The sequence below is a fragment of the Salvelinus sp. IW2-2015 genome, unplaced genomic scaffold (assembly GCF_002910315.2).
Source record: "Salvelinus sp. IW2-2015 unplaced genomic scaffold, ASM291031v2 Un_scaffold2835, whole genome shotgun sequence".
Classification (NCBI taxonomy): domain Eukaryota; kingdom Metazoa; phylum Chordata; class Actinopteri; order Salmoniformes; family Salmonidae; genus Salvelinus; species Salvelinus sp. IW2-2015.
In genome coordinates this window covers 14,807-23,824 of record NW_019944135.1, presented here as the reverse complement: position 1 = coordinate 23,824, position 9,018 = coordinate 14,807, and positions in this window count along the sequence as shown.

Here is a 9,018-nt window from a genome sequence, read left to right as displayed (position 1 = left end):
TCACAGGTGGGTCTACTGGCATGCACAGTTGGGTCTACTGTAAAAGGTGGATCGTGCAGGTGGGGTCTACTGTACAACGGTTGCGGTTACTGCAGCAGGTTGGATTCTACTGTAACAAGTGTGTGTCCTACTGTCAGGGTTGGGCCCTGAAAGTGGTACCCGAACAGGTGGGTCTTACTGCAGACAGGTTGGGTCTACTGAACAGGGTTAGGTCTACTGCAACGGTAGTACGAACAGTGTGGGTCTACTTGCTACAGTTGGTGGTCTACTGCAGCAGGTTGGGTTCCTACTGTAACAGGTGGCTGTGGGGTGGTCTACTGTACAGGTTGGGTATACTGCAGCAGGTGGGTCTACTTGTAACAGTTTGGGTTACTGCAGCAGGGGTTAGCGGTTTTACTGTAACAGGTGTGGGGTCTCACTTGGTAACAAGGTTGGGTTCTACTGCAGCAGGATGGGTAGTACATTGTCTAACTAGCAGGTTGGGTCTACTGTAACAGGTTGGGTTCTACTGTAACAGTTGGTCTACCTGTAACAGGTTGGGTCTTATGAGCAGGTTGGGTCTTACTGTAACAGGTTGGGTCTACTGTAACAGGTTGGGTATACTGCAGCAGGTTGGGTCTACGTGTAACAGGTTGGGGTCTACTGCAGCAGGTTGGGTCTCTGCAGCAGAGTTGGGAGGTTCTACGGTAACAGGTTTGGGTCTACTGTAACAGTTGGGGTTCTACTGCAGAGGTTGGGTCTACTGTAGCAGGTTGGGTCGACTGCAAGCAGGTTGGGTCTACTGCACAGGTTGGGTCTACTGCAACAGGTTGCGTCTACATGCAACAGGTCTGGGTCTGACTGCACAGGATTGGAGTCTCACTGTAAAGGTTGGGTCTACTGCAGCAGGTTGGGTCTTACTGCAGCAGCGTTTGGGTCTACTGTACCAGTTGGGTCTACTGTACCAGGTTGGGTCTACTGCAACAGGTTGGGTCTACTGCAGCAGGTTGGGTCTACTGCATGCAGGTTGGGTCTACTGCATGCGCCAAGACGGGGTAATGATTGTGTCATGGCCCAGAGACCAATGAGACGAGTTCATCAGCTACATCCAATAATAACTTGATAGACCAGGACTACAACAACCCTTGACCAGGCCCTGAAAAGCCTTCTGAACCAGACTACAACAAGCTTGACCAGGGCCCTGAAAAGCCTTCTGGACAGGACTACAACAAGCCTTGACCAGGGCCTGAAAAGCCTTCTGGACCAGGACTACAACATGCCTTGACCAGGCCCTGAAAAGCCTTCTGACCGGACTACAACATGCCTTGACCAGGCCCTGAAAGCCTTCTGGACCAGGACTACAATGCCTTGACCAGGCCCTGAAAGCCTTCTGGACCGGACTACAACATGCCTTGACCAGGGCCCTGAAAAGCCTTCTGGACAGGACTACAACATGCCTTGACCGGCCCTGAAAAGCCCTTCTGACCAGGACTACAATGCCTGACCAGGGCCTGAAAGCCTTCTGGACAGGACTACAACATGCCTGACAGGGCCCTGAAAAGCCTTCTGGACCAGACTACAACATGCCCTTGACCAGGGCCCTGAAAAGCCTTCTGGACCAGGACTACAACATGCCTTGACCAGGGCCCTGAAAAGCCTTCTGGCCAGGACTACACATGCCTTGACCAGGGCCCTGAAAAGCCTTCTGGACCAGGACTACAACATGCCTTGACCAGGGCCTGAAAAGCCTTCTGGACCAGGACTACAACATGCCTTGACCAGGGCCCTGAAGCCTTTCTGGACCAGGACTACAACATGCCTTGACCAGGGCTGAAAGCCTTCTGGACCAGGACTACAACATGCCTTGACCAGGGCCTGAAAGCCTCTGGACCAGGACTTACAACATGCCTTGACCAGGGCCTGAAAAGCCTTCTGGACGGACTACAACAAGCCTTGACCAGGGCCCTGAAAAGCCTTCTGGACCAGGACTACAACAAGCCTTGACAGGGCCCTGAAAGCCTTCTGGTTTTCACACCACTGTCTGATTCAAGGAGCTGCTGAAACGATTTTGAAACATCTCAAGGAGAACCTAACCCTAACCTAACCCCTAACCCTACCCTAACCCTTAGCCCTAACCCCTAACCCTAACCCTAAACCCCTAACCCTAAACCCTAACCCCTAACTCTAAACCTAACCCAACCCTACATTGGACAAAAGTTAAGAAACCCTTGATCAAAAGAGTGAGCTGTGTTTGACACTGTGGACTATATGGTTAATCTGAGCTCTGTTTGACACTGTGGACTATATGGTTAATCTGAGCTCTGTTGACACTGTGGGACTATATGGTATATCTGAGCTGGGTCTGACACAGAATGGGGAACCAACCGATGCACTTTGACAGCTATCTAACCAAGGGTTATTTGTATTTATATATGGATCCCCATTAGTTCCTGCCAGGGCAGCAGCTCCTCTCCCTGGGTGTTATTATGGATCCCATATTCCTGCCAAGCAGCGCTACTCTTCCTGGGTTTATTATGGATCCCCATTAGTTACTGCCAAGGCAGCAGCTACTCTTCCTGGGGTTTATTATGGATCCCCATTAGTTCCTGCCAAGGCAGCAGCTACTCTTCCTGGGTTTATTATGGATCCATTAGTTACTGCAAGGCAGCAGCTACTCTTCCTTGGGGTATTATGGATCCCATTAGTTCCTGCCAAGCAGCAGCTACTCTCCCTGGGGTTTATTATGGATCCCATTAGTTCCTGCAAGGCAGCAGCTACTCTTCCTGGGTTTATTATGGATCCCCATTAGTTCTGCCAAGGCAGCAGCTACTCTTCCGGGTTTATTATGGACCCATTAGTTCCTGCCAAGGCAGCAGCTACTCTTCTGGGGTTTATTATGGATCCCCATTAGTTCCTGCCAAGCAGCAGCTACTCTTCCTGGGGTCCAGCAAACTATGTCAGTTATGCAATTGTAAAACATTACAATACATTCACAACAGATTTCACAACAGATTGTTGTGCCCTCAGGCCCCGACTCCACTACCACTATCTACAACCCAAAAATCCATGTCTACATGTTTCATGTGTGTGTCTGCATGTGTCTGTACCTTTCTGTGTCTCTTCACAGTCCCCGCTGTTCTATGAGGTGTATTTTTACCAGATTTTTAAAATCTGATTCTCCTGCATCAGTTACCTGATTTATTTCAGCTTTTTATTTATTCGTAAATATTTAGAGAAACATATTTGTGACGGACTGTCAATTCGGTCTTATGTAGGAACATTTGAAAGTTTTTTTATTTTTACATTGGAAAAGTAGAGACTCAGGCTAGAGATGGTTTCATACACTACAGTTGAGGAACAATGGGAAAGTAATTCTGCTTTTTTCTTTCTTTGAAAGTTGATAACACTTTTGAGAAAATGGCCCATGAATGTTTTGGTACACCTACTGGAGAGCTCTTTCTTTGTCTACACCCCCATTCGCAATCGTTCACGCGCCTCTAAAGATTTAGCTCCACCCATCTCTTTTTAGGATCACATGTGAGGCCATGTAAAAATACCAAAGATTTCAAGACTAAGGCTGGTTTATAACTACAGGTGTGTTCGAAATTTAATCAGGAGTGCCAGAGTGCGCTCTGGGTGTTCATAAACTCAGTGTGTTGTCAGATTGCTGTTGGTAATTTCAGAGCGTTCAGATCACACATGGACCCTCTGCCGAGAGAGTAGGGTTGATACCGAGCGTTCTATCTAACAGCAGTCAAGCACCAAGCTAACGTTTAATAGCTTGTCAGCTACTTCCAGACACTATTTTTATTTTTATTTTATTTCACCTAACCAGTAGGCTAGTTCCTCCGACACATTGGTGCAGCTGGCTTCGGGTTGGAGGCGCGCTGTGTTAAGAAGCAGTGCGGCTTGGTTGGTTGTGTTTCGGAGGACGCGTGGCTTTCGACCTTCGTCTCTCCCGAGCCCGTACGGAAGTTGTAGCGATGAGGCAAGATAGTAGTTACTAACAATTGGATACACGAAAAGGGGGTAAAAGGAGAAGAAAAAAAGAATGTGGGCAAGTTGATTAGGATGATATCTATGAGGGTGCCCGTGTTTACGGATTTGTACCTGGTAGGTCCATTGATCATTTGTGTGAGATTGAGGCATCAAGCTTAGATTGTAGGATGGCTGGGTGTTAAGCATGTCCCAGTTTAGGTCACCTAGCAGCACAAGCTCTGAAGATAGATGGGGGGAAATCAGTTCACATATGGTGTCCAGGGCACAGCTGGGGGCAGAGGGTCTATAGCAAGCGGAATGGTGAGAGACTTGTTCTGGAAAGGTGGATTTTTTAAGTAGAAAGCTCGAATTGTTTGGGCACAGACCTGGATAGTATGACAGAACTCTGCAGGCTGTCTCTGCAGTAGATTGCAACTCTGCCCCTTTGCAGTTCTATCTTGTTAAGTTAGGGATGGACATTTCTGGGGTTTTGGTGGACTTCCTAAGCCAGGATCAGACACGGCTAGGACATCTGGGTTGGCAGAGTGTGCTAAGGCAGTGAATAAAACAAATTGGGAGGAGGGCTTCTAATGTTAACATGCATGAAACCAAGACTTTTACGGTTGCAGAAGTCAACAAATGAGAGCGCCTGGGATTGGGAGTGGTGCTGGGGGCTGCAGGACCTGGATTAACCTCTACATCACCAGAGGAACAGGAGGAGGAGTAGGATAAGGGTACGGCTAAAGGCTATCAGAACTGGTAGTCTAGTACGTTCGGAACAGATAAGAGGAGCAGGTTTCTGGGCGTAGTAGAGTAGATTCAAGGCATAATGTACAGACTAAGGTAAGGTAGGATGTGAATATAGTGGAGGTAAACCTAGGCATAGAGTGACGATGAGAGAGATATTGTCTCTAGAATATAATTTAAACCAGGTGATGTCACCGCATGTGTGAGAGGGGAACTGAAGGGTTAGCTAAGGCATATTGAGGGAACAGCTGACATTTTACTCTCCCTAGCAGAGAGTGCTTCTCTTTGGATGCTTCTCCCTCTCTGTCAGCGATGCCATGGTTGCCTTTGTTTGAAGACAGGGGTTTATCCAACAGCCTTCTGTGTGTTCTCTTTTTGAAACCATTTGCATATTTGTAATCAAATGCCAGAATTTTCTCCATCTCCTTAGCTATCGTACTCTAATTCCACTGATTTCAAAACTCGGTCCTCCAGAAAGTGGAGAGCAACACTGATGCAGTTCTACTATGTGATATATTTATAAAAAGCAGCGTTAGAAATGATTACCTACAACATACTGACCAGCTCATGTTATAGACAGGATTACCTGGACATACTGACCAGCTCATGTTATAGACAGGATTACCTGGACATACTGACCATCATGTTATAGACAGGATTACCTACACATACTGACCAGCTCATAGACAGGATTACCTGGACATACTGACCAGCTCATGTTATAGACAGGATTACCTACACATACTGACCAGCTCATTAGACAGGATTACCTGGACATACTGACCAGCTCATAGACAGGATTACTCACATCACTGACCAGCTCATAGACAGGATTACCTGGACATACTGACCAGCTCATAGACAGGATTACCTCACACATTCTGACAGCTCATGTTATAGACAGAGATTACCTACACATACTGACCAGCTCATAGACAGGATTACCTGGACATACTGACCAGCTCATGTTATAGACAGGATTACCTGGACATACTGACCAGCTCATGTTATAGACAGGATTACCTGCACATACTGACCATCATGTTATAGACAGGATTACCTACACATACTGACCAGCTCATAGACAGGATTACCTGGACATACTGACCAGCTCATGTTATAGACAGGATACCTACACATACTGACCAGCTCATAGACAGGATTACCTGGACATACTGACCAGCTCATAGACAGGATTCCTGGACATACTGACCAGCTCATAGACAGGATTACCTACACTTCTGACCAGCTCATGTTATAGACAGGATTACCTACACATACTGACCAGCTCATAATCTGCTCTCTTTGGTCACCTCCCTGACCAAGGCCCTTCTCCCCCGATTGCTCAGTTTGGCCGGGTGGCCAGCTCTAGGAAGAGTCTTGGTGGTTCCAAACTTCTTCCATTTAAGAATGATGGAGGCCACTGTGTTCTTGGGGACCTTCAATGCTGCAGACATTTCTCTGGTACCCTTCCCCAGTGCTCTGACATGCATTGTCAACTGTGGGACCTTATATAGACAGGTGTGTGCCTTTCCAAATCGAGTCCAATCAATTGAATTTACCACAGGGGTGGACTCCAATCAAGTTGTAGAAACATCTCAAGGATGATCAATGGAAACAGGATGCACTCGAGCTCAATTTCAAGTCTAATAGCAAAGGTTCTGAATAGTTACGTAAATAAGGTATTTCAGATTTACATTTTGAATATATTTGCAAAACAAAATCTAAAAACCTGTTTTCACTTTACTCTTATGTCTGTTGCTGTCTAGAGATGTCCTTCAGTGTCCCGTTTTCTAGCGGTAAATCCATTCGCTATAATAGAGAGGGTCAGAAGAGAAGAAGCAACGACCATCTCTTTCAAAATACCAGCGCGTATCCTGGAAGGAGCTCCAYTGCTGCGATTGGACAACACTCATCATCAAGAGAACCATTTCAGCTGACAGTTCCCACAGAGGAGAACTTGACTCTAGAAAAGGTTCTACGAGAGGACTACACCATGCTTCATCTCAACGTTGGAAGTCTTCTTCCCCAGATGGAGGAAATTCACCTGCTCTCTAGTAACTAAGGTGGGAGAGCTTTGCTTTACCGAAACACGGTTGGATGGTTCGATAAAAAAAACGCTGAGATTGAAGTTGAAAATGATATAGTAATTAGAAGAGAACGCAAATGGCAAAGACAGGGGAGTTTGTATTTATGTAAGATCAGATATTGGGTTCAACTATAGATCATCAGATTTAAACCATGATGAGATTGTGTGGTTGGACATTTTATTACCAAAATAAAAACATACTATAGTTGGAACCTGTTATAGATGACCAGACCAATACAACTTTTATGAATTGTTGGAGACTTGTTCCAACTGTACAGACTTTGGTAAATCAGAGGATATTGTTACTGGTGATTTGAATACAGATATGCTAAAAAAGGTCCGTGCTAAATTTTAAAGCTCTTAAGAATTTTTAAAATCTTTTTTTGCTTTATACCAGCTGATTAATGAGCCCACCAGGGTCTGTCTTTCTACCCAAACCATCATTGACCTTGTGTTGGTGTCGGATAGATCAAGGATATCAAACAGTGGGGTTGTAAACTATGGTCTTAGTGATCATTCCATCATTTTCTGTACTAGGAAGGTTCTAAAAACAGTTTTTAATTGTCATAACTTCACAAAAATTAGGGCTATGAAGAATTATAGTGCAGACATTTTTTGTTAATTGTTTGAGAAAATTGGACTGGTCGGCTGTATTGAAATGCAATGAGGTGGAGAATGCCTGGGGCCATTTTAAATCATTTGTTTTTACATGCTGTAGATAAGCACACTCCAGTAATACAGGTTAGAATTAAGCAAAGAACTGAACCACGGATAAATTATAACATTTTAAAGGCAATTAAGCGTAGAAATTAACACTTTCTGGAGTTTAGAAAATCCAGGGCAGATTATATATTTATAGACTACTAGAAATTAAGAAATGAGGTCAACAGGATGATACAGAAGGCCAAGAAAGAATATTTTAATGACAAAACAGTTGAAAATAGGAACAATCTGAGTAAACTATGTAAGTGTCTGAAGCTGTTAGGTAANTTATAGACTACTAGAAATTAAGAAATGAGGTCAACAGGATGATACAGAAGGCCAAGAAAGAATATTTTAATGACAAAACAGTTGAAAATAGGAACAATCYGAGTMAAYTATGKAAGTGTCTGAAGCTGTTAGGTWACASTAACAGATTAAAGACCAAAGCTCTCAATMTYAGCTTGGACATTGGAGGAAAGGTTACATCAGACAAGACCATGGTTGCAGACAGTCTGAATAGCTATTTTACAACTATAGCTAATACATTAGTTAGCAAGTTACTTTGTCAATCAGGTTGTTATGGGGGAGAGTCATCTCCAGCAGTTTTACTCAACAGCAGGGGATTCAAGTAGGTGATTTTTCATTTGAAAAGGTGTCTGAGTCAACTGTGCTAGAGAGGCTGTGCTAGAGAGGCTGTGCTAGAGAGGCTGTGCTAGAGAGACTGTGTTAGAGAGACTGTGCTAGATAGACTGTGCTAGAGAGACTGTGCTAGAGAGGCTGTGCTAGAGAGGATGAAAGAACTTGACCGTTGCATAGCAACTGGCCTTGACAACATTCCTGACAAATGTTTAAAAGGATGCTGCGGTAGTTACCACCCCCTGTCTAACTCACATTGTGAATCTGTCTATTGAACTAGGGTGTTTTCCCAGCGAACTAAAACTTGCAAGGGTCATTCCTTTATATATAAAAAACTGGAATAAGTTAGATCATGGAAACTATCGTCCTGTCTCAATCCTGTGTGCTTTATCGAAGGTCATGGATAAGACTATGCTCGAGAAGATTGACAGTTATATTTCCTTACATTACCCACTATTGAGCTCCAATCTRGCTTTAGGAAATCCCATTCCACTGACACTTGCCTACTATATCTGACTGACCACATCAGGARGGAAGTAGACGGAGGGACATTTTGTGGTATGGTTATGTTAGATCTCCAAAAGGCGTTTGATACAGTGGATCATGAGATTCTGTTAATCAAACTAGGAGCCATGGGCTTTAACAACTTAGCAGTAAAACGGGGTCAGCTCTTACCTGCAAGGAAGAAAACAGATGGTGGATGGGACCCTGTCTAAACTCAAAATCTGGAACTGTGGGGTACCCCAAGGGAGTGTACCCCAAGGGAGTGCTGGGTCCACTTTTATTTATCTGCCTGTACATGTGACCTTTTCCTATATGCAGATGATTCTGCACTGTTGGTTTCCCACAAAGACAACAATGTGGTTGAGAAAGCCCTCAGTGCTGAT